The following is a 24796-nucleotide window of genomic DNA, read 5'->3' as shown; positions in this document are numbered from 1 at the left end:
CTCAATTCACTAGAAATAAATTCAAAATAAAAATATTGAAAAAGCATATGTGGATGGGACTATGGTATCTTCATGAACTAGATTGACTATTGTTACTTATGTATGACACAGCTGATAATTGCATCTCATAACTATTTCTTACTTGCATTTACCAAACAAGGTCAGTTAAATGTCATTCTCACAATGCTTAACAATAACCTTGAACATTTTCTGTAAGCAGCTTCGTGAAGCACAAAAAGTGCCTTGAAAATAATAATGTAATATAATAAAATCCTTGAAGGTTTAAATGACTGAAACTAGTTAGAACTTTAAACCCAGTGTCCTACATAATTTCTACAGTACATTTGAAAAAAATTTATAACATATCTGATTAATTTCTAGTTCAGAAATAATAGTTAACAAAATCAAGTTTCACATTTCTTAGAAACAGTAGTATCTACAATTCACATAGCATAGCATATAATATAGCAAATAAATGCTATAGTGAATAGTGAAAAGTATAGTAAATATAGTGAATATTTGCAGTTTAGTTATTTAATTATTTTTTATCCTGTTAGGGACTTTGCAGTCAAAAAGAAATATGCTAACATCATCATCATTTATTCACATGGATCCACATATTCTGTGGCTATATCACAATTACAAATTACACATATTAACAATTGATACAAGAAGTACAACATACAAATATACATCATACAAGTACAATTACAAGTTGCAAATAAACAAATAAAAAAAATTCTAAGTAGAAATCTAATATAAAATAAAACAAATACAAGTTATACATAACAAATTCTTGATATGGAATAATGGAAGTGGTGGTATAAATTCATCCCGGTCACCCAGAGGCAATCTAGATTTTGTTGCAACTCCTTCCAGACAAAAAGGGAAAAAATAATGCATATCCTATCTATCTTTCTATCTATCTAATGCGCAAACACATTAAAATGGAATATTTATATTTATATTTTAATATGTCCACAAAATGACAGTATCCCCTGAATGTATTTTTGCTTGTAAAAGCAGCTCCCATAGACCCCCATGGAAAAAAAACAAAGACATTGGCCTCCACAGAAAAAAATAAACACATTGACCCCCATAGAATACAAATAAAACACATTGCCCCAACAGAAAAAAATAAAACACAGATTCATTATTGCCCTAGCCCCTCACTTACTGTACTTGACCTGTCATAGGAAAGGAGAGAGAGGAGATCCCAGTCCATCATCCACAATTGACACTGGCACCCAGAAATGGCTGCAACTTCAGTCATTGCAGAGAGAGTGACAGTGCACTGTGCAGGCAGGACTGCAATATGGTGTATGGCTGTGTAACCAATGATGTCACACCACTGTGTCTCCTTAGGTCATGGCTCAAGCTGCATCTGAGCTACCTGGAAGAGCCTACTGCTGCCCAGAACCAAATTTAGAACTGGACAGACACTAGACTAATGGAGGAGGTGTCCCTTCAGGGTTAGCAACTGGTGGAGAGCGCCTCCAATGTCTCCAGCAGTTCCACCACTGGGAAGTGGAGACATACAATTTATTGTAAAGTGGATCCTAGTCTAAAGGGAAGGGATATAGTAGGAGATAAGGGTATACAAATTGACTTGGCAGGTGGAGGATGTACAGGGAGTAGCCTAGCAGTTTAGCTATAGTGAAGAGGTAGATTTTGAGAGAGTCCTAGAAAGCCTGGATGTTTGGGGAGAGTATTGTCAGGTAGAACAGGGAGTTCTATATGTGGGGAACACTTCAGTATAAGAGGTGGTTTTTAGAATGGGGGATAGATGTAGGTTAGAGTCAGACATTAGAGGTACAAAATACTGTTATTTGCTTTCAGTTTCTTTTATGAATTTTCAATAAAACATAGAAATTGTTAAATCTATATAGAGAACAGAATTGCATTAGCACATGCATGTTGGCAAAGCCTGGCCTGATTAAACAAAAAGCTAATACTATATGTGTGGGTGCCATATACTATACCCCGAGTCTACTTTTGTTATATGTTTTGTTCAGTTGCCTTGATAAGGCCCTATGTCCACAAAGAAATATTGTGTTTTAAAATTGTACTTAGATGGAACAATAACTTGCATGGAATATGAAAACAAATACGAAAATTACAGTACTGTATGTTCTAGATTATATTACAATGTACATTTGGCCCTACAGAGATTAAGAGGATACATGGCAAAATTACAGATAATCTGACCTATGTGAAAACCCTTTCCACCAAAGAAACCATGTGGGTGTTGGAATCCAGACTTTAAGAGTTAATGCAAACATTCCAAACAAGAAAAGCAACTTCTGCACAAGTATTTTCCCATATTTGTTATAGTTCAAGTTACATAATATTTATGTTGGGGGTGTAGCCTATGCACAAACAGAACCAATAGAACATTAGAAACAAACCAGATGTTGTTTTTGGATGGCACGCTTTATTAAAACATAACTTTTATTGTATTTAGATCAAATATTGTATATTAGTACAAAACACAGCAAAATATTTAAAAATAGATAGTGGATACTAATAATAAGTGTATCATAAGGAATGTGAATAAAGAAAATTGTGTTTAAAAAGAGTCCTGTTATGTGTTTTTCTAGATTTGCAGTCAAAAAATTAATATTAAATATGTTGAGGGCTTCTGGTTTTGGGTTTGATGGAGTAAGAGGTACCACAGCAGGGCTCCGCTCTCCATCCACCTCTCTGACTTTTTTCTCGCTGTTTACAGCCTATCTATTGTCCACCACCTCTGCTGCTGCTACTTCACTACTGTCCAATGGATTGCTATGTGTCAGCTGGTCCCCCATCTGACACTAAGCCACCACACCAAGTGAAGTATCGGGCAATGTCCAATATGGTGCTGGACCCTGTAACTGATGACTGTCAGCATTTGCAGCTTCCAGCCTAAAGCACTGCATTAATTACTGCCTGTCTGTGTGCACTGTCAGGTGCATGCTAATTAATTCCCCTGTCTGGACACTGGTCTATCATTAAGGGAGACTTGCTCTGTTTGGGCCTAGTACCTGTTAAATTCCAGCCAGTCCATCACTCCATGCTGGTGATAGAAGATTTTTCGTACTTCTGGTTCCTGTCTACTGCTTGTCAGTTGAGTTCCTGAGTCAGTCTAGCTGTATTTCATGTGTGCTGTTTACTCCATCCAGGTGGCTCCACATGCATCCCATCCTCACATGCTGCTTGTACCATCTGGGCAGCATGGTGCGCTTCCTATCCCAGAAGCATCTGTCACCATCCGGTGGCCAGTGTCATCCCGGCGGCACTGGTAGTAGCTCTGCGTTCCAGGTGCGCAACCTCGCACACCGTCACCAGTGTCATCCCAGTGGCATTGGTAGAAATTCTGTGTTCCAGGTGTGCACTCTAGCACACCGTTGCCAGTGTCATCCCGGCGGCACTGGTAGCAACTCTGTGTTCTAGGTGCACAATTAAGCACATCATCACCAGTGTCATCCCGGCGGCACTGGTAGTAGCCCCATGTTCTGTTGCATACCTCACCTGAGTGTCATCAACCCAAAGGCTGCAACAGTCCTGGGGCCCCAGGTCACAATCAGCCCTCAAGGCTGCTGCAATAGTCCAAAGGCTGCATCACACCATTAGTCCCTTGGCCATGACTATAAAGGTTACAATCAGCCCCCAAGGCTGCTCCAACAGCCCAAAGGCTGCTACACACCATCAGTCCCTTGGCCATGACTATAAAAGCCACAATTAGCCTCCAAACCTGCTACAACAGCTCCAGGCTGCTTTGCATCACCAGTCTCTTGGCCATGACTATAAACGCCACAAACTGCCCCCAAGGCTGCTCCTACAGCCCACAGGCTGCATCACACCTCTTGCCCTCGGCACAACTAGTACTATACATTTCAGCCCTCAAGGCTGTCATCAGTTGGCTCTACATTTATACCATCGATTCTCTCCAGGAATCATAGCACTATCACCGGCCATAAAATTTTGTAGAGCCACGGATTGTGATCATAGAGCCAGGTCAGAACCTAGCTAAAATTCTAGCTGCCAAAATACAGGGCCTAACTCAAAATATACAGTAACTTTCTCTCCAGGTAGAAGAGACATGGGCAGCTCCCTCCTCAGTTACTGTTTCTGCCTCAGCTTGGCCCCTCAAACCTAAACTCAATCTTCCGGATCGATTTTCGGGCAACCGTAAGGACTTTCTTAACTTCCGAGAAAGCTGCAAACTATACTTCAGGCTTTGGCCTGCTTCTTCTGGATCAGAGACTCAATGGGTCGAAATTATAATTTTTCTGCTCCAAGGTGACCCTCAGACATGGGCCTTTGGTCTGCCTCTGGATCATAGTGCTCTGCAGATGGTGGATACTTTCTTTGCTGCTCTAGGCCTCCTCTAAGATGACTCAGACAAGGCAGCTTTAGAAGAGTCAATACTCCAGGCTCTGTCACAAATTCAAAGAGTTGCAGAGGATTACTGCACAGAGTTTCGTAAGTGGGTGAATAACTCCGGTTGGAAAGACCCTGCGCTATGAAGTCAATTCCGTCTTGGTCTCTTAGACCAGATTAAAGTTATCCTTGTCCAGCATACCGTTCCAGAGACATTGGATGACTTCATGCACCTAGTCATTCCTATTGACTGCCACATCCGAGAATGTAGAATTGAGAAGGAGCTTCCGACACCTGCTCCTCGGTCTCCAGTTTGGGTAACCCAGCCGGTTCCAGGAGAGCCTATGCAGTTGGGTACCTATTGGATCTCAGCCAAAGAGAAATGAAGAAGATGCTCCCAGGGACTCTGCTAATACTGTGGAGGAAAAGGGTATACAGCCTTGAATTGTCCTGTTAAATCGGGAAAAAGAAGGGTCTAGGTGTTGTAGGAGAGCTACACCTAGGCCTTGCATCTGTCTCTCCTGCAAATTCAGTCCTAATGCCAACCATTATTCTAGGAAAAGGCGGCCAAGTTTCTGTTCCAACATTCTTCGATTGAGGGGCAGCAGTGAATTTTATGGACAACTCCTTCTTCGAATCATTGGGACTAGCATCTGAACATTTAATACAACCTCTTTCTGTAGTTGAGCTCTATGGAGAAGACTGTTCCAGAGTTGTCGTGGTCTCTCAAACATCTCCCATCCAGTTGTCCATTGGGGCCCTATTTTCTGAGGAGTTCACGTTCTTATTACTCCATTGTCCACTGGCTCCATTAGTGTTAGGTCTTCCTTGGCTCAGAAGACACAACCCTGTCATCAACTGGCCCATTGGAGAAATTGTCCAGTGGAGTGATTCCTGTGCCTCTACCTGCCTTACTCTCCCTGTCCGCCTAGTGGCTGCTGTCCAATCCGTATCAGCTTCCAGGATTCCAACTCCATATCAGGACTTGGTAAATGCCTTTTTTAAGAAGAAGGAAGACACCCTTTTTCCTCACCGCTACTACGATTGTGCGATTGATCTCCTTCCCAGTGCTAACCTTCCCAAAGGCAGTCTCTATGCTTTTTCCCTTCCTGAAAGCAAGGCTATGGAAGAATATATCCATGATGCTTTGGAGAAGAGATTCATTTGGCATTCCAAATTGCCGGAGCAGGCTTCTTCTTTGGGCAAAAGAAGGATGGCTCTCTTCGACCGTGCAGTAACTTTCGAGGTTTAAATAATATCACGGTGAAGAACCCCTATTCATTGCCCCTGATTTCTGTGTTATTTGATCAGTTTTGAGGGGCCTCCATCTTCTTCAAGATAGATCTCAGAGGCAAATATATAATCTGGTCCACATTAGAGAAGGTGACAAGTGGAAAACAGCCTTTAACACCCATTCCGGCCATTATGAATATCTGGTGATACTATTCGGCCTGTCAAATGCCCCTGCTGTATTCCAGGACTTCATTAATGATGTGTTGAGGTAGTATCTCAGGGTATTTGCAGTGGTCTACGTCGATGATATCCTAATTTATTCCAGCTCCCTTGAGGAACACCGCAAGTACATGAGACTGGTGCTGCGTAAGCTCTTGGAGAACCAGTTATATGTGAAACCTGAGAAGTGTGACTTTGAAGTTCAAGAAGTGTTGTTCCTGGGGTACATTATCTCCTCTCAAGGATTTTCAGTGGATCTGAGCAAAGTCAAGGCCATCTTAGATTGGGTTCAGCCCACCAATCTAAAATCAATACAATGCTTCCTTGGCTTTGCCAATTATTATAGGAGATTTATTGACTCCTTCTTGTCCATAGTCATGGCTATTGTGGAGCTTACCAGGAAAGGAGCAGATGTGGCAAACTGGCCAGCCACAGCTCTTCAAGCTTTTGTCTCATTAAAGATTGCCTTTACCTCCACTCCAGTTCTTCGGCATCCTAATACTACCTCACATTTGTTGTGAAAGTAGATGCCTCAGACATCAGTGTGGGGGCCGTAGTGTCTCAGAAGGATCTTGAAGATGGCAAACTCCATCCCTGCACTTATTTTTCTCAGAAATTCGCCTCAGCAGAGAGGAATTACGATGTAGGGAATCGTGAGTTATTGGCTATCAAGTGGGCATTTGATGATTGGAGGCACAGGCTGGAAGGAGTGAATCATGTCGTCACGGTGCTCACAGATAAAAAAAAATCTCTTATATTGAGTCCGCCACAGAGTTGAGCGCCAGACTTGCTCAGTGGGCATTATTTTTTACTAATTTTAATTATGTCGTCTCGTTTCAGCCTGGCTCCAAGAATTTTAAGGCAGATGCGCTGTCTCGAAGTTTTCAACCACTTCAATCACTCAGCAGACTGGAAGAAAACATCATCTCTACCACTAATATCCATTTTGCTGTGACCAGGGATCTTGCAGATCTTATTTGTACCTGTCAGTCGGAAGCTCCAGCAGAAATGCCACCGGGGGTCTTGTCCATTCCAAAAAGATTTCAGAAAGCAGTGTTATTTGACTTCCATTCTTCCAAGCTGTCAGGGCACACAGGAATTGCAAAATCTACCAAATTGCTGTCCTGTTTGGTCTGGTGGCAATCTGTGGGTCAAGATACTCATTTTGGCTTGTGATGTATGTGCTCATAACAAGTCTCCTTGCACAGCTCAGTCTGGGCTCCTGCTTCCTCTTCCTACTCCTTACAGGCCTTGGACCCATATTGCCATGGACTTCATTGTGGACTTAACATCTTCCTCCCACTGCTCTGTCATCTGGACAATTGTCGATCGTTTTAGCAAAATGGTTCACTTTGTTCCACTCATCAAACTGCCTTCTGCTAAAGAATTGTCTTCACTATTTGAACTCCACATATTCAGAGTTCATAGCTTACTGATTGATATTGTTTCCGACCAAGGGTCTCAGTTTGTGGCACAATTTTGGAAAAATTTCTGCTCAGCCCTGGGTATCAACATCAGCCTATCTTTTGGGTACCATCCACAGTCAAACGGGCAGACAGAACGGATGAACCAGTCATTGGAGCACTATCTACGATTCTTCACTTCCAAGTACAAGAATGACTTGGTGTCTCTTCTTCCCATTGCAGAATTTGCATTTAATAATTCTTGTCACTCCTCTTCATCGGTTTCACATTTTTTCTTCAACTCTGGGCTGCACCCTAGAGCAAACTCCTTTGAGGCAGTTTCAGCTGGTATGCCATCCCCCACATCGGTGTCTCCGGTCTGTTTGGAAAAAAGTTTGCCAATGTCTGATGAAAACATCCAGTCATGGCAAGATCTGGGCAGATAAACATTGACGACTGTGCAATTTCAAAGTGGGTTATTTGGTGTGGTTGTCTTCCAAGAATATTAATATCCATCAATGATTGCAGAAATTAGGTCCCAGATTCATTGGACTATTTAGGATTATCTCTCATATCAATCCTGTGGCCTTCCATCTGAGGCTGCCTACTAACCTGAGGATTAACAATATGTTTCACTGCTCCTTACTCAAACCGGTTTACTCTTCTCTCAGGTACAGCTCTAGATGGCCAGCAAAACCTCCACCCATCCATGTCCAAGGACGTCAAGAGTTTGTGTTGGAGAAAATTCTGGACTCCAGACTCTCACGAGGGGCCCTTCAGTTCCTGGTCCATTGGATGGGGTATGGGCCAGTAGAACACTCCTGGGTGCCATTGAGATCATTGAATGCTCCTGTCTTAGTAAGCAAATTTTCTCAAGATTTTCTGGAAAAACCAAGGGGGGATACTGTCAGGATATGCAGCTTCCAGTCTAAAGCACTGCATTAATTAGTGCCTGTCAGTGTGCAGTGGCTGGTACATGCTAATTAATTCACCTGTCTGTGCACAGCTGCACACTGGTCTATCATTAAGGGAGACTTGCTCTGTTTGAGCCTTGTACCTGTACAATTCCAGCCAGTCCATCATTCCATGTCGGCGATAGAAGTTTTTTGTACTTCCAGTTCCTGTCTCCTGCTTATCAGTCGAGTTCCTGAGTCAGTCTAGCTGTGTTTCATGTGTGCCGTTTACTCCATCCAGGTGGCTCCACCTGCTTCATATCCTCACATGCTGCTTGTAGCATCTGGGCAGCATGGTGTGCTTCCTATCCCAGAAGTGTCTGTCACCATCCGGTGGCCAGTGTCATCCCGGTGGCACTGGTAGCAGCTCTGCGATCCAGGTGTGCAACCTCACACACCGTCACCAATGTCATCCCGGTAGAACTAGTAGCAGCTCTGCATTCTAGGTTCACAACTTATCACTCTGTTGCCAGTGTCATCCCAGCGGCATTGGTAGCAACTCTGTGTTCCAGGTGCGCACTCTAGCACACCGTTGCCAGTGTCATCACGGCGGCACTGGCAGCAACTCTGCGTTCCAGGTGCACTATTAAGCACACCATTGCCAGTGTCATCCCAGCAGCACTGGTAGCAGCCCCGCATTCTGTTGCATACCTCACCTGAGTGTCATCAGCCCAAATGCTGCAATGGCCCTGGGGCCCCAGGTCACAATCAACCCTCAAGGCTGCTGCAACAGCCCAAAGACTCCATTAAACAATGAATCCCTTGGCCATGACTATAAAAGCCACAATCAGCCCCCAGGGCTGCTCCAACAACCCCAAGGCTGCTATGCATCACCAGTCTTTTGGCCATGACTATAAAGGCCACAGCCAGCCCCTTAGGCTGCTCCTACAGCCCACATGCTGTGTCACACCTCTTGCCCTCGGCACAACTATTACCATACATTCCAGCCCTCAAGGCTGTCATCAGTTGGCTCTACATTTATACCATCGATTCCCTCCAGGAATCATAACAGTGACTTTCCCATCTTCCAAAAAATCTGCTGCAGAACTGGACCCTGCAACAGATCAGAAGGCAGGCAGATCATCTGATGCTCCACTTTCATATGGAGATGTGGTAGAAGCAATCAAAATTACCATGGGTCCATTCCTCACACAGAGTGTGACTGATATTACACATCATCTCCAGCAGCTCACAGGCAAGGTTACTGATGCTGAACATAAGCTTAACTCTCACTCATGAGACAGCAGATCTCATGCACACTGTAAAAGGCTTGGCAGATTTGGAATATTCTGGAAAACCAGTCACGCCGGAATGATATACACTTAATCAGTTTATCAGAACCTATGAAGGGGTCAGCACTGATTCACTTTGTCTGAAACACACTGCCATCTATATTAAAAATGGAATGAGACTGTTAAGATCTTGACATAGAATAGGTGCATAGAGTTGGCCCTGCTCCTGCATCCTTATCTGCCAGCCCATGGGTGACCCTCTTTAGATGTCTTAACTACCTCCATAAGGTGACTATTTGGTCTGCTTCCAGAAAATGAAAAACCATTACCTGGGAAGGCCACAGATTATTTATATTCCAGGACTATTCCATTGAATTAACCCGGGCAAGGAAGGCCCTCTCCTCCATTTGCTGTCAACATATCAAAGATGGCTGCAAGATTGGATTATTGTGCCTAGCTCGGCTGCGATCATCATACAAATATTTTAATTCCCCAGCAGATGTTATTCCTTATTTAGTCAAGGAATCTTGTGTTGCAAATGCAGATATTGCTGATCCACCCCCTACTAACACCTGAAGGCTTTTCTGGTCAGGTTTATAGGAAAGGTTTAATATTTTAGCCTTCAAAAATTGTCTTAAGTGAATGATATCCTTTCCCCACTAGCACTGTGCGACCACTACTTTTTGTGTTCCCTACAATAAGATGATGTAATGCTAAATACTGTAATGTTTTATTGTTTATATGTTTCACTCTCAAGTCTCTGGTTCTTTATACCACTATATTAAGGATCGTGTTTATATATATATATATATATATATATATATACAACCTTAATTATTACTCATATTTTGTGCCTCCTAAAATTCCTCTGCTACATCTACTGTACCCAATAACTTCGTCCCCACTGTTGATTGGGAGTCTCTGTATTACCCAAAGCTTCCATCAGATTATAGATTCCTATAAGTCGCTATTTAGTGCTGCAAGTTGCTTAAGAAATAATTGTTTTCCAGTCTAATCATGTGGTTCCAAAGCATAAAAAGTTATATATGTAAAAGGAATAACATGATGTAAGAGTTAACAATTAGAGTAAAAAGCATTGAAAATAGTACAGCCTGATACATACGTGTGCGCACAGGTAATAGTATACAGTCATCAATCCAGAAGTCTGTGGCCGCAAAAAAGATGTGTGTAGACTGAGGTCAGGATACAGCCTTTATACCTTACAGGTTCCAGAGTTAACAAAGGGACAAATTGACAGGTTCTCATTGGTTCTTGCTTCTGGTCAATCTGGTCATTGGTCAGTTCATACGGTGTCATCATGGGTAAGGCTCATTCTTCCAACAGTCACATTGTGTAGCTTTCCACCGAAGAACTGGTTAAAACTGGCTACACCACTGCATACAAGTTCTGACATTCTATTCAATAACTCCCTATCATCCATAACTAGCGGAAGCATGATGCGACTGCTTTGCTGATAGAAACGGATGTCTGCAAATAAACAGGGATTTAGTATGATACCAAACATGACATGTCCACTGTATTCTGAACCTTAGATATTTTTTTAAGTACATCTCATATCATAATTATTAGATAACAATACCTTTAATAATTCTGGTTATTAACTACAATGTGTGGGAACCATTTTATATGTATGCATTCGCATATGTGCATCTGTGTATGTGTATTGTGGATTTGCATTTCTGCGCATTGGATTGCACTGACGCAAAGTAGCATCCTAGTAACACGTCATCCGACCATAGATGACTATATCATCAGATAATAATTGTCAAGCGATCATATCCAATTGTTGGTCTTTTACAATCCACCCTTTGATAGCAAATATAAAACTATTGCATTATATTCTTAACCTTTTTAGCCATGCATAATAAATTATTATTCAATGTTCTAAACGGTATGACAGAACTCGGTCATTGAACCGTCAATAATGCATTTCAATAAAGGGTAAAACAACCCTTATATGCCATCTGCGGATCTATAGGGGACCATTGGTAGGATGTGGGACCTCATCGAACCTATATAGGAAGTTTGGGGGAATTGAGACTACATCATCTATGATGTTTAACAGAACATTTACAATATATATTATTTTACATGACCAAGCCTATTCACATGTTATTATCTGATGGTACATTCAATTTCAGCATTGTAATGCAGTTCTTTATCAACCTTAGTACCTATACCACCACCACTCACCACCATTAGGATTTCATTTTCAAGGTTTACCTTGGTGGTAAATTTTCCACTCTTTAATACAGTAAGAACACATCTGTCACATAAACCAATTACTAAACAAGTGTAAGAACAAAGAGCTTACCTACACTAGCAATCATTTCCTGGGCCCAATGCCCTAGACCGGTGAACCATTTTACAGGGTTTAGCCATGACAACAATTCCTCTACCTCGTACAAGGAGGTATTATGGTCCTTCCAAAATTCCCATTTCAGTTGTAGGGTTTCATCCATTCACAGTCAATCACCTCTTTGGGGTCATTAGTATTATTGGTGATGTATGTGCAACACTTGACACCAAATTTGGTGGCCAAAGTCACACAATACCCACCAGTGTTAGCTGTCAGGTAATTTTACACTAGCCTATGTTGTCCCAATTCATTATTATAAGCCTGCAGCTCCTTACCCGTATACCTAAAAGTATCATCATACATCTTGGTTTTGTTGTCTATTAATTTAGCCAGGTCTTGGATGTATCTAAAATTTAAAGTTCCCCGAGTGATCCTGGTGGGATCTAATGCTACCAAAATTTGGAAGCCAGTTGTTTCACTTAATCAACTGTGTGGCTATATGTTCTTCACCAGGGATCATATTTCTTTTGTCACAATGTTCATACTGTGTGTGTATGTATGGGAGTTGTGCGGTTTTATGGATACCAATCATTTTATCATGTGTAAGGGTAATTACCTCTGGGACCAATTTACCTATAAAACATATACCCTTGAAACTCAGACATAACCAAGAATATGCCCTTCTTCCACAAACATAGTATACATTATCTGGGAGGATATATGATATTTTACGATCTTGCACAATATCACATAAAGTGTTATCAAAACTACCCATGCCTATCCTCATCTGCTCAAGACATGTTTCAGCCTAAAATAACATTTTTACAATAATCCATAGGAACTTTTCCAATAGACACCACATTTGGTTTGTTCCTATGTCCTTGTCTCTGGGGTTCATTACTACTGGTGTGGCAAGCCATTGTCTGATCCAATAAGTCTGCATCCCAATTCTCCAGTCTTTCCATGTATGAAATGTTCACACACAGCAAAGACTGATCTATGGAGTATTGGTGCAACTTTAAACTAGGGGACCTCGTGATGTTATACTTCCCCTCTATGGACCTCCCTCAACATAATTCAAGGACTTCAGAGACATTTAATGGGAATGGTACTAATCCTACATTATGTTGTCCCTGAGGCATGTGAGTGCACACCCAACATTCAGCCTGGTTTAAGACCTTATCCACTAAGGAATGGTAATCCGCTAAAGGATGCCCACCCAAATACAGATTACTCTTGGACTGGCATTGCTGGATGCATTTCTCATCAACTAGTGATCCACAGTACTCACAAATACAATATTCCTCAGATAATAGCCCTTCACACTGTTTCCGAGTTCCATGGCAAACAGATCTCTTAACAATCCCTGAACTGAGTTTGCCCATAGGTTGCCCTGATCATTCTATTGCTCTCTCCTCTGACTCCACTCTATTGACATCACTATCGGCCTCCCTCTCCGTCATCTGTCCTCCATCACAGAAGTAGGAAATCCTGAAACAAATAAGAATTTGAAGAACCCTGGAACAAGAAAAAAAGAAACAGATCGCCACTCCATTGCTGGAATAGTAATCTGTACACGTCTCTGGCTCAGGTGTTTTCACTGCAGTCTTTAGTTTTCCTGGAACAGGCTCACAATCGACAGGTCCACATTGTCTGTATTGATTTCGTCTTGTACCTCCTTCAGGTGGTTGACCTTTCTGCAGTGAGTGGAATGGACCCAGGTATCTCTTTTCGCTACCTTCAAAGATGTGGTACTTGTCATCAACACCTGGTAAGGACCTTCCCACTGGTCTGTCAAACAACCTGAGTATAAGAAATTTTGGATCATAACATATTCTCCAGGTTCAACATCATGACAATTTGTTTCTGGCATATTAGGTAACAACATTTTCAGATTATGTTGCTGTTGTTTCAACTGTCTACTCATTTTTATAAGATATTGCACAGTAACCTCACTATTACTCTTCAAATAATCCTGTGCACTTATAATCAAATGAGGTTGCCTCCCAAACAGTATCTCAAAGGGGGACAGATTAAGAGTAGATCTGGGAGTGGTTCTGATGCTATGGAGGATGAGCGGTAAGGCTTCTGGCCATCCTACAAAGCAGTATCTCCTGGTTATTCAAGAACAGTACTATAATTAAGTAATGATGTGTTGCTAAGTAGGGCATGATACAGCTGTCTATACACCATACTGGTCTATAGACAGTTGTATCATGCCCTACTTAGCAATGCATTACCTGATTCTAAGCGTCACACCGGTGTTACCTATATAACTTCATTATATTACTGTTCTTGAATAACTAGGAGTCACAATTTCTTTAATAATAGAGTCGGCTGTTCAGTGTGTCTTCAGTCCTGTAAAAATACTCTTTTTGGAAATAAAACTATTACATATCTTGTGCAAACATTAAAGAAAAAAAAATTAACACAAGCAAGTTTTTGTCAGTATTACTGGGAGATTTCATTGCTGGATTGCCTTTCTATTGAGATATCACCTTATACCCAAGTTAACATTCCACCTATTGTAACCTAGAATCCTGATTCTGGTCAATACATGATCACAGTGAACCTCTTTGTAAACAACAAATTAATCTATTGTCTAAACTTCTTAGTAGATCAAAGAATAACCTGTTCTTATTAACATATCTTAATCTCAATATTTACTGTAAACAAGGACACTTGATCTTCCCAAAATGCACAATGACGGAAGCTGCATACACTTTAACAAATACATACTGGTGTGTTCATCATCTTCTACAAAAAAAAAATTCTTAAAATAGGGTATAAGTTACTTGTTACAATTTTTTTATTTATTTTTGGTATCGGCTGTACTTCCACCTGTGGCCGCAAAGGGCGGTGGAGGTGTGCATGTGCTCTCTTCTTTATGCATGGTAACGCAACTACCTTGCAGTGTGGGTATGCTACCTTGCGGCATGCTGCTTTGCAGCAGGGGTACGCTGTTTTGCTGCGTGCTACTTTGCCACAAGTGTACACTACTTTGCGGCATGAACACGCTACTTTGCGGCATGTGCACGCTACCTAGAGGTATGAGTACGCTGCTTTGAGACGTGTATACACCATCCTTCCATGTGTTCCCCTCATGCTGCCACAACTTCAAACAATCATTGTACTTTACTATTTTCTTCAAAGATTTGACTAAACATATGTTGTCTCTAACATTACTTAGTACCTCCGAATAGAAAATGTCAACTTTGGGAAAGCGTTTCATACATCCTTTGGTCATCTTGACCCATATGTCGCAGTATGCTGTAGCATATGCGCCATACTTCACATTCATTATATACCATGCCAAACCAGTTGGCGCATCCATAAGCAGCACTTCATTGACCATCCCTAGTGACTGTTTAGTACCCATCTGGGACAACGTTTTCACTACTTTCACTAGAGATTTCGACCGATGGACGAATTAAACAAGCTGCATCCAAACACTTACACCCGCTGTGCACAACTGACCGCTAAGTGTGTTTTATCTGTTTTGCACAACAAGGAAACAGAAAATAGCCTATGCAATTATTCTGCTTTCCAGACAAATTATACCAAACTTTGTCCGACCGCTTCCTACTTTGAGTCACTCTCCAACTGGTAGCATTTAAGTATTCCACTTACCCTTGCCAGTGATTTCCTCCACCACAACCAATTCATAATCATGGTTCACACAACCATGCGGTCCGATCGCATTGCCCAGAGACACTAACTTATCAATGGACTTTGCGATAGCAATTGGAAGTAGACCGAGAAACAACTTCCAGTTTCTTGCCCAGGTATACCTGCTGTGTATACTGCTACTGATGTCCTACCCGCCTCTTGGACACCTTGTCGGCCCTGTCTATTTTCAACAGTTCGAAAAGCAACAACCTTTTCTTAGTTTTTCTTTTTCCTTTTCACATCACAAGCATACATTCACATTCATATACCTTTGTTTTCTGGCCAGAAAAATGCTTTCCCCAGTGTCAATACCTATTCAGAGGTTTTAACAAGCGATACAAGCCTATCTATCAAAATGATTGCTTAAACATGTGGCAGTACTACAGGGAAGATGCATATCATGTTCGATGTCCCGCTTCTTGTGCAAAATGCACTACCGAATTTTAGAGCAACTCATAAACTTGGAGGGTTTGAAATCCCAGGCTTACACTCCTTTTTCCTACCAGTATTTTTTTGATACATCAATGACTGGTTCTGGGAAATAATGACTTATACTGATTACCAGTTAGAAGCTGCTATGTTGCTCCTTACTTCCCCAGTGCTTTATTGATGCTAAAGTGTCTGATATCCCTCCTGTAATTTATGACACTTACATATTCTGTTAATATTTAACCAAGAAAAATATTAGAGCTCCAATGAATTCACAATTTCTCCCTATATGGGGCAATCCTTCTTCCCCAACATCTCTTTCTTATTCTAACTTTCTGTTGTGGAGAGACAAGGGACTTCAGCTCACCTCCAATGTATTTGATCCAGGAGGCATTTTATAAAGCTTTTCAGATCTTCAATGGCAATTCCTTCTTCAAAATAATCAGTCCTTTATGTATTTGCAAACTTGTCATCATGTCACCTTGCTGCCTCCTGCAGCCTCTTCTCAAAATATGCCTGACCCTCTACATACTTTGTTAAGGTTTGCAGCCACAAATCCCTTTAAAACTAATTATCTATATCTAGACCTAATAATAACCCCAGCAAAGGTTTTGTGTGGCAAATTATTATTATCATGGCAAAAGGACATTCCCAGTATTAATACCTCTAATGTCCAGTTTAACTATAATAATAAAGCAATGAAAATTATTCGTTCTGCTTATTTGCAGGAAGTACTTATGTGCACAATTCACAGAGCCTATGTTTCCCTCAATTAGCGGCGACATATAGTCTCTGTGGAGACTGGTTATGCCTTAAATGCCACTACTCTAATGCTTTCTTCATACACCGCTTATAAGAATAAGATACTGATGTGCATACTGTACATGAGTTATTTGCACTCACTCTTCCCCCAGACTCTCTGGCTTGCTTGTGCATCAATTTCTCTAATTGGGAATTGGATTCTAAAAAATTCTCTATAACTTCTTTTCTGACTGTATTGGTGACTATGTAAAAAAATCATACTGCAACATTGGGTTTCTCCCTCTTCTCCTTCCCTTATTGAACTGAAACAGAAGCTTTTACAATTGATGTACTTTGATAGTAAACATTGCCAGACCTTGAGAAGAGTGTAGAATTATTTTTGTGAAATGTGGATGTTTTATTGATTCATTAGACCCCTCCTTGAGGTTATTTGAAAATACTGAATGGTATTTACACTGCCATCTTCTCACTGAGAGCTACCAATCCCAGACATTCCCTTCTACCATGACGAATTGTTCTCTCAGATACTATGACAACTGTAATATGTAGTTTCAAGATCAGAATTTGCGGCATAAGTATTGTCTGGTTTTGTTTATTTACATTATTTACTTGGTCTCATTCCCCACCCTCCACCTCACCACTATATTTAATTATTTAATTCATTTGCTGTTTATCGCTATCTTTGGGGTCATCTACCATTAGATTACTTGTATCATTCATCAACATTTACTATATTCATAACTGGCACTTTGGTTGTCTAATGATGGTATGTTTTCTTTGTCATTACAACTAACCATGCTGTCATGCCCCTGAATCTGACTTCTTGAATGTTATATATATTTTACTGCTTTGTTGACTCAATATCTTTGGTGTATGTTTATTCTCAGTAAAATAGATTTTTAAAAATACTAATATGTCAACACTGCTTTGTGAGAATCACAAGTGTGTATTACTAATCTATTTATTTTACCTTGTACAGATATGTGCTGTTACATCTTTTGCTGCGTACACAGCAAATCACACTAATGCATGGGGTGAGGCATGTGCCTGTAAGTGGGTATGCGCAATGCGATTGCACACACGCCACCATAGGAAAGCATGGTTCGATCGCAGTGCATGCCATAGTGTAGATTAGCCTATGCTCTTGTGGGTAATCACATGGCACGATGTGTGCACACATTTGTAGTGCAATTGGCAAAGATGTAGCAGGACACATCTGTATATCCAGACAGAGGTCATCTCAACAACATTATTAATGTAATCATATTGACACAAACCTGGGAAATATTACTGATTCTTAAAATAAGTCTATGAATGGCTTCCATTTAAGATTTCCAAATATTAAATTCCAAAATGACTCATATATTGCATATATTGCAATAAATGTTATATTGCCTATAGTATATTATATCAGTCTTGCTCATTATTTAGTATAAGCTAGAGATAAATATTAAAATGCACCATTTTAACACAATTATAAAATATTGTCCATATTTAGCCTTAGTAGTGCAATAAAGAATTATCTGGACAAATTAGTGTTGTAAAGTTGTTCACAGATCCTACTATAATAGTATGGGTGAGATTTAGAACTTAATATGCTGGGTAGGTTATATGCTGTAAATTTTTTTACTGGATACATAGTTATTAATAGTTTTATGGTTGTATTTAATCTGATAAATAATCAGACATATCTTTATAATCAGGAAACTTGTAGGTATCCCTTTTAATACATAGATCCCACATGCACTTTATGTTAAGCTCTTAAGGCTTTATATAGATTATTTTTCATTTTCCATATGTCATTTATAAAAACATGTCTTATGTCATTCCTAAATATATTTTGTTGGTTATATCATATTCTGTTAGATATTAGATAATGCTTAATAAGTAATGTTAAAAAATAGGTGACCTGGATGCTTAACAGACAAGGCTAAAATAGTCTGCTACAAAATAATGCTATTCATATAATCTGCCAGTGTCTGTTTAGCTGCAGTAGTTAATTAGTTTCCATAATATTGACACTTAGTATAATAATGTCACTATTTAAATTTTTATGTTAAAGATTTCAAACATAGCAAGATATGTTTTTTAAGAGGGAATATCATTTGCAGGGTTATGAGTATTCTGTTTTGTATGTTCACAATCGAATACTGTCTGCTCTATGACATCTGCATTTGCTAATGCTCTAAAGCAATAATGTTCATTAGTTTGTATCAATTCATGTAATTAGAGCACACAGCCGGCGTCTGCTGCTAAGTCATATAAGTTCCGTTCATTAGTATCACAATCAGACACTATCTGCTCTATGACTCGCAGGAAACCTCTCTTTCTGGCTGCACAGGCTAGCAAACACACATTTTTTTCATTGTACATTGTCAATTGTTAAACCATTGTCATATAACACACAGAAGCATCTTCCAACAATGTGCATTTTGCTGAGATAATTCTGTTTTTCAAGGTTTACCTGATTGCCTCAAATGTCAGCATTAAATTAGTTTTCAATAGCTAATCAAATTCTTCATAATGATCATGTGGGAAGTACTACAAATCAGGGATTTTGCTCTTCCATTAGAGTCCTCATTCCCAGTGTTAATGCATAACCAGATAACACAAGATTAAGCAGATATTGAACATTTGTGTGTTTATTTACATAGTGTTGGGTTGTAAAACCTGACATACTGTATCTCTACATGTTTATGCTAGATATTTAAAATATTTAAAAGGCCAGTACATTTACTAGCAAGTCACATCAAGTAAATCCACTGCCCTTTTAAATATTGGGCATAAACATACACAGAAGTGTCGGGTTTTATAACCCAACACTTCATAAATAAACAACATGGTGTCACAAATCACAGTTTTGGAACTGCATAAAGATGTTTCTGATTATCTCCTTTAGCAACTACATAACACTGCATCACAAGAAGCCATGTAAATGAGAGACAGACAATTTAAGATTGATTATCTTGACAATAGGGATTGATAAACAATAACAACATTTAAGGCCTTCCTAGAGATATCCTCACACATGGTCTTATTGATACTTTCATCAAAATCTTTGGGGAAATACTGGAACAGAACCACAATGATCCTTAGGCTAATAGTCCATCAGTAGTTGACCCTGTTATTTGATTGGCACGCTCCAATACTTTTCGCAATGGCTCTTCTAGAAAGTCTACATCCTAGATTGCATTGATTTTAACGGCAATAAATTACAAATCTTCCATGATCTCTCATGGTGCACAGCCCAGCAGTGCAGGATTCTGAAACACCTTATGAAGGAATAATGAAATATGTTTCCATTAAAGATAGGGGATTTCCCTTCAACCTTTATTTGGTGAGTAGCTTGAAACTGGACATCCTGATGGTACCTTCTGAGCTTGCTGATTTATTTGCAATACTGGTACCAAACAAGATTGATGTTGTTGACTTGCAAAACTTCACTCTCCTGTCTTCTGATGTACTATGCATTTAAATATGGGAGATGGTCCAGTGATTTAATAAGAAAGCTAGAGATGAAGGGTACTCACAGGCACCTGATACAACTTAAATATCTAGAAATTTTACAGACATGATTCAGATTTTGTACATTATTTTGTGATATTTTTGCATATGATTCAGCTGTACAGTACTATACTGAATTTCAACAGCCTAGCAGTCAAACATGCAAAAGGGGTTCCTACCACAACTTCATAACTACTGTAATACTATTGACAGTAAATACTCAATACCATAGCCTAAAGATTATAGAAGGTTTGGTGTACAGTGTAGCTAGACTTAAGTAGCATGGTTTGTGCATACTGTAAACTATGTTATATTGTATCCAATGGAAATAATCCATATTTGGTTACATAGCGTATCTGTAGAATTTCTTCTTCTTCCCCTTTCCTGGAGGTACCCTCATTACCCCGCACCCCTTTAAACTACTTGATTTTTTTGTGTATTGTGGAAGACTTTTCTTTTTGATATAATGTTAATCAGAATAATAAGTTTGATTAAAATTATTAGTAGTTTGTTTGACTTTGAAAAGGGTCCATTTTCATATATCAATTCCACTTGTTTTATTCTGTATGCTTTTAAGAAACCGAGGTAATGTGGCATACCTAACCATAAAAGAGGTAGATTAATATGAAGGGTATATTATTGCTATCGGTTATACTGGTAATATTGACTACACAGAGTAGGTGAATATATGATGGTTTTTGCGGACCATTGATCTCTATTCACTGTGGTTATATATATATATATATATATATGAATTGTGAATTTTCCTTTTTTAATTAGGCTATTGTATAACTTTTTTCATTTTTATTTATATATATTTTTTATTTTTTATATATTGTTTTTTATATATTGTTATTTAATCCTCTTATATCTCATAGTTATGTGCTTATTGTGATCTGTATATATTGCACACATATATATTTTTATCTATGTGTGCACATATATATATATATATACATGTATTTTTTCATTAAAATATAGAATATATATATTTTTTTATATATTATGTAGGTGTTTTTAAATTGTTGGTTTTTGGAGTTTCCTGAGACCTTGATGCTACTTGACTGAGCACACTTGAGAAATATGTAATAATAAAAAAGTCCATATGTATTTTAACATGCCAAGGATGTCCGGGTGGAAGATTTACATAAAGCTTTATGAAACGATCATGTGGCTTTTTCCCATAACGAGTCTTGGTTTGAGACCCAGGACGCATGCGCATAGCGCTGTTCCCCGTGATAAAGACCGGGTGGAGGATATGCATAAAGCTATTTTAAATTGGCATGTGACTTCTTTCCATAATGAGTCTTGGATTGAGATCCAAGACGCATGCGCATAGCGCCGCTCCCTGTGATATAAACCGGGTGAGTAAGACAGTGTAGATACACTTCTGAGGAAGCCGCTGAGTGTTAAGGAGGCGGAGAAATGCGTAAAGAGAAAGCCTGCATCTGATCACACTGTGTTTGATCATACAACCAGCTGGTTTAAGTGTATATATATTTTTGAATCTCCCGGGAGAACGGTGAACTGTGAGTACCAGCTCATTTTTTTGAGCTAAGGATTGGATTTGGTCGGTCCTAATATTTCCAAAGAGGTGGATTCAAACCTGTGATGTATGTGGCTAAATAAATCCAACTGCAATGCTGTCTGAAATATTTTTGGGCATTAATCATGCTAGCTGCTACTAACAGACAACCGCACATCTAATAGGATCTATATCCAAACCATCCATTTGTTCTCTTGCTGGAGCTCTGCTATAAAGTATATATGGTTGCTTGGATGACTGATGATCTGTTATATGACTAACACAAGCTATAATACTGCTGTTTATGCTTCACTAACCAACTAAACAAACAATCATCATGTGCCAAACTGTGCTTGATTACTAACACAAGCCACGTTGTAGCCATCACTGAAGTCTCATCCACTGAAGGAATCTATTCATTTATTTAATATTATTTTTTTCACTGACCGGTCGGTTGTTTTTGATCTTGTAATTTTTGAATTAATTTATTTTGTTATGTTATTTATGTAATATTTTAACTATATGTATTAAAATTGTTCCTATCTGTGAGCGCTGTCTATCCTTTGCTATCTCTTTTTCAGATAGGTGTTAGAGCATATACCTATACTTGGACAGCAGCTATAGTTTAGGATTTTTATGATTATTGTCTTTGTCAATATTAAAATTTTTGGGAATTGTGCGCTTTCATCTTTTTTGCTTGTAACCATAAAAGAACCTTTATAAAAATATATCTAGTCTACACCAAAGTTTTAGCAAAATATATTGGTGAATAAATACATGTCAAAATGATTTCAGCATAATTAACCATAATTCATTATTTTTGTATTATCAATACAATGAAACATAACTAATATAAAGTATAGATACTCCATTGCTAGATAACAAAATTCACAAAAGACTACATTGTTATGGCAAAAAGAAAAGCTCTGGAATATTGATAGTTGCTATTGGAACAAAATTTTACACTGGATATATTCTTCTATTATCTCCTCACTTACTCTAAAGAAAATGTAAATATTGGTGTTTATTTGCAACATGATACCTTTCAATGAAATGTTATAAACAGTAATTAAATTATTTTGGAAATGCTATCCTATTCCACATACAACTTTTTAATTGAAACACATTTGGTCAAAATAAAATATAGATAATTAAATTACACAATTATTTCTTGGTGCAGAGAACTGTACATATGTTGATTTCTAAAAAGGTTTGAAATATCCAAAAGTATCTAATGTAAAAATATATAAAATCTATTAAAGTGGAGATCAAAGCCTTCTTCTAGCCAACTTATTTATACACAAATCATTTATTATAATAAAACTACAGAAATGAAAGTTGCCCAGGTAATTTCTAAGGTCACATTAGGGGGTTCATTAACTAAAGGTTTATCTTGGTTAGATTTTAAAATTGTCCAAAATTGATTGTTTTTCCCATTGTGTTTGAGTGTCTAAATTGGGGATTTTCTTAAAGTCATTTTTGAGTTTCATGTCAAAGTCAACATCAATGTTAGTCAATTTTGGTTGTGTCAAATTGAAATTTTTTTGTCCAATCCATTAAAAATCACTGTCAAACCGATTAAAAAGCAACATAAAATCTACCAGAAACCAACTTTAAACCATCAAACACTTCCTACTGATTTTTTTTTGGCCAAATCATACCACATGTACTATAATGTAAGCATCACAAAGCCCTTATAAAAAAAAGCTCTGAGAAGCCCTATTAAACTGAGGGTGTAGTTTGGAGTGTGGAGAAAGCTTTTGGCAGGAGAGAAAGTGCAATTTGTAAGGGTTGGTGATAGAGAAAATTATTGTTGTAAATAGTCTTCAGTAATTTTGTGTAGGCTGCTATTTGTAACTGTGTTACATTTTTAGTATAGTGACCTTTTTAAGTCTTGTCAGTGTTTCTGTGTGTGCCTGGGGAGTGTTTGCGAAATTAGATTTGTTAGTGTTAGGTTTGTTTGTTTTTCTTGTTTGTAATTTGCGTAATTTTTTTGAAGTGTGGAGATGGAGGAGGAGGGATAGAGAGGAGGATAGGTAGGGTGAGAGAAGGAGGAATAAATATGGGTACAGGGAAAATGATAATTCTAAGGCTTAACAGGAGGAGGACCAGAAGAACTGTACCAGTCAGCGTAGGAGAGGGCTGCTGGAAAAACTTAATCTGGCTGCAATGTTAGATTTTCCTCTGATGAAAATGTGACCCCAGTCAATTTTCTAGTAAGGCAAAAAAAAAAAATGGTATAACCATATCAATGTGGGCGCTAGTGTCCTAATCACCCCAGACAAAAAATAATAAACCTGGTTTAAAAGTTATCATACTCAAGACTACGACTGATTGCAGCTAACCTGAAGAGGAGCTGTGCCTCACCATGAAACCAATAAAGGAACTGAAAAATTTAAGAAAGTGCTGTCTGTTCACAATTCTCACATTATCATATTTATTCAAAGTATAATAATATTAGTAATACTGAAAATAACAATATACACATTAAAAACTTTTGGCATAGACATATCATGAAAGACATAATCAATAAACTAAAATAAATCTGCAAATCCTAAAAAAATGTATACACAGATTCAAGCAATAAATTGATTATAATTATCTACAGTGTTGAAGTTTGTCACCAATACCATCATATGAGATTGAGTATTTCCTAAACTGCCAAATCAAAGTATGTGATCTATTGTATAACATGTGGCTGCAGAATTCAATACGTAGGCCAAACCATAAACAATTTAAACTTCAGGCTTTTATAACATAGAAGATGTATTTTTACAAATCAAAGAGCACACAGCCTAACACAACACATCACCATGTGCCCCATAGGAAATATTAAGGATCTAAAAGTAAAAGCATTTGAACAAGCTACGCATTCTAGAAGAGGGGGAGACAGATAACAGATGCTGTATAAGAAAGTAATAACACCAATAAAGAAATAAAACTTTTTGACAATGACACCAATATTGAACAACATAATAATAGAAATATATTTAGAAATAAATAATGTTTTTCCTATTTCACAGAAAAGTTCATCTATACAGTTGTTTTATAAAAACACATTGAAGGAGTTTGAAAATCTTTATAAAAATCATCAAGGTAGGGATTTGGGGAGGTTAAATTTGACAAGGGAAGAGAGAGAAGCCCGAAGGTGTCTCCAGGATGATGTATCCATGCTCATCAGACCT

At 38.7% G+C, this 24796-nt stretch overlaps 1 pseudogene; it reads right to left on the bottom strand.

Annotated features, from left to right (window-relative positions):
• LOC148539283 (uncharacterized) overlaps positions 1-13107 on the bottom strand; it is a 44545-nt pseudogene extending 31438 nt beyond the window's left edge.
• Positions 13108-24796: the final 11689 nt, after the last annotated feature.

Source organism: Taudactylus pleione, unplaced genomic scaffold, assembly GCF_031769625.1.
Source record: "Taudactylus pleione unplaced genomic scaffold, aTauple2 ptg000026l, whole genome shotgun sequence".
NCBI lineage: Eukaryota > Metazoa > Chordata > Amphibia > Anura > Myobatrachidae > Taudactylus > Taudactylus pleione.
This window is presented reverse-complemented; position numbering and strand designations above follow the sequence as displayed.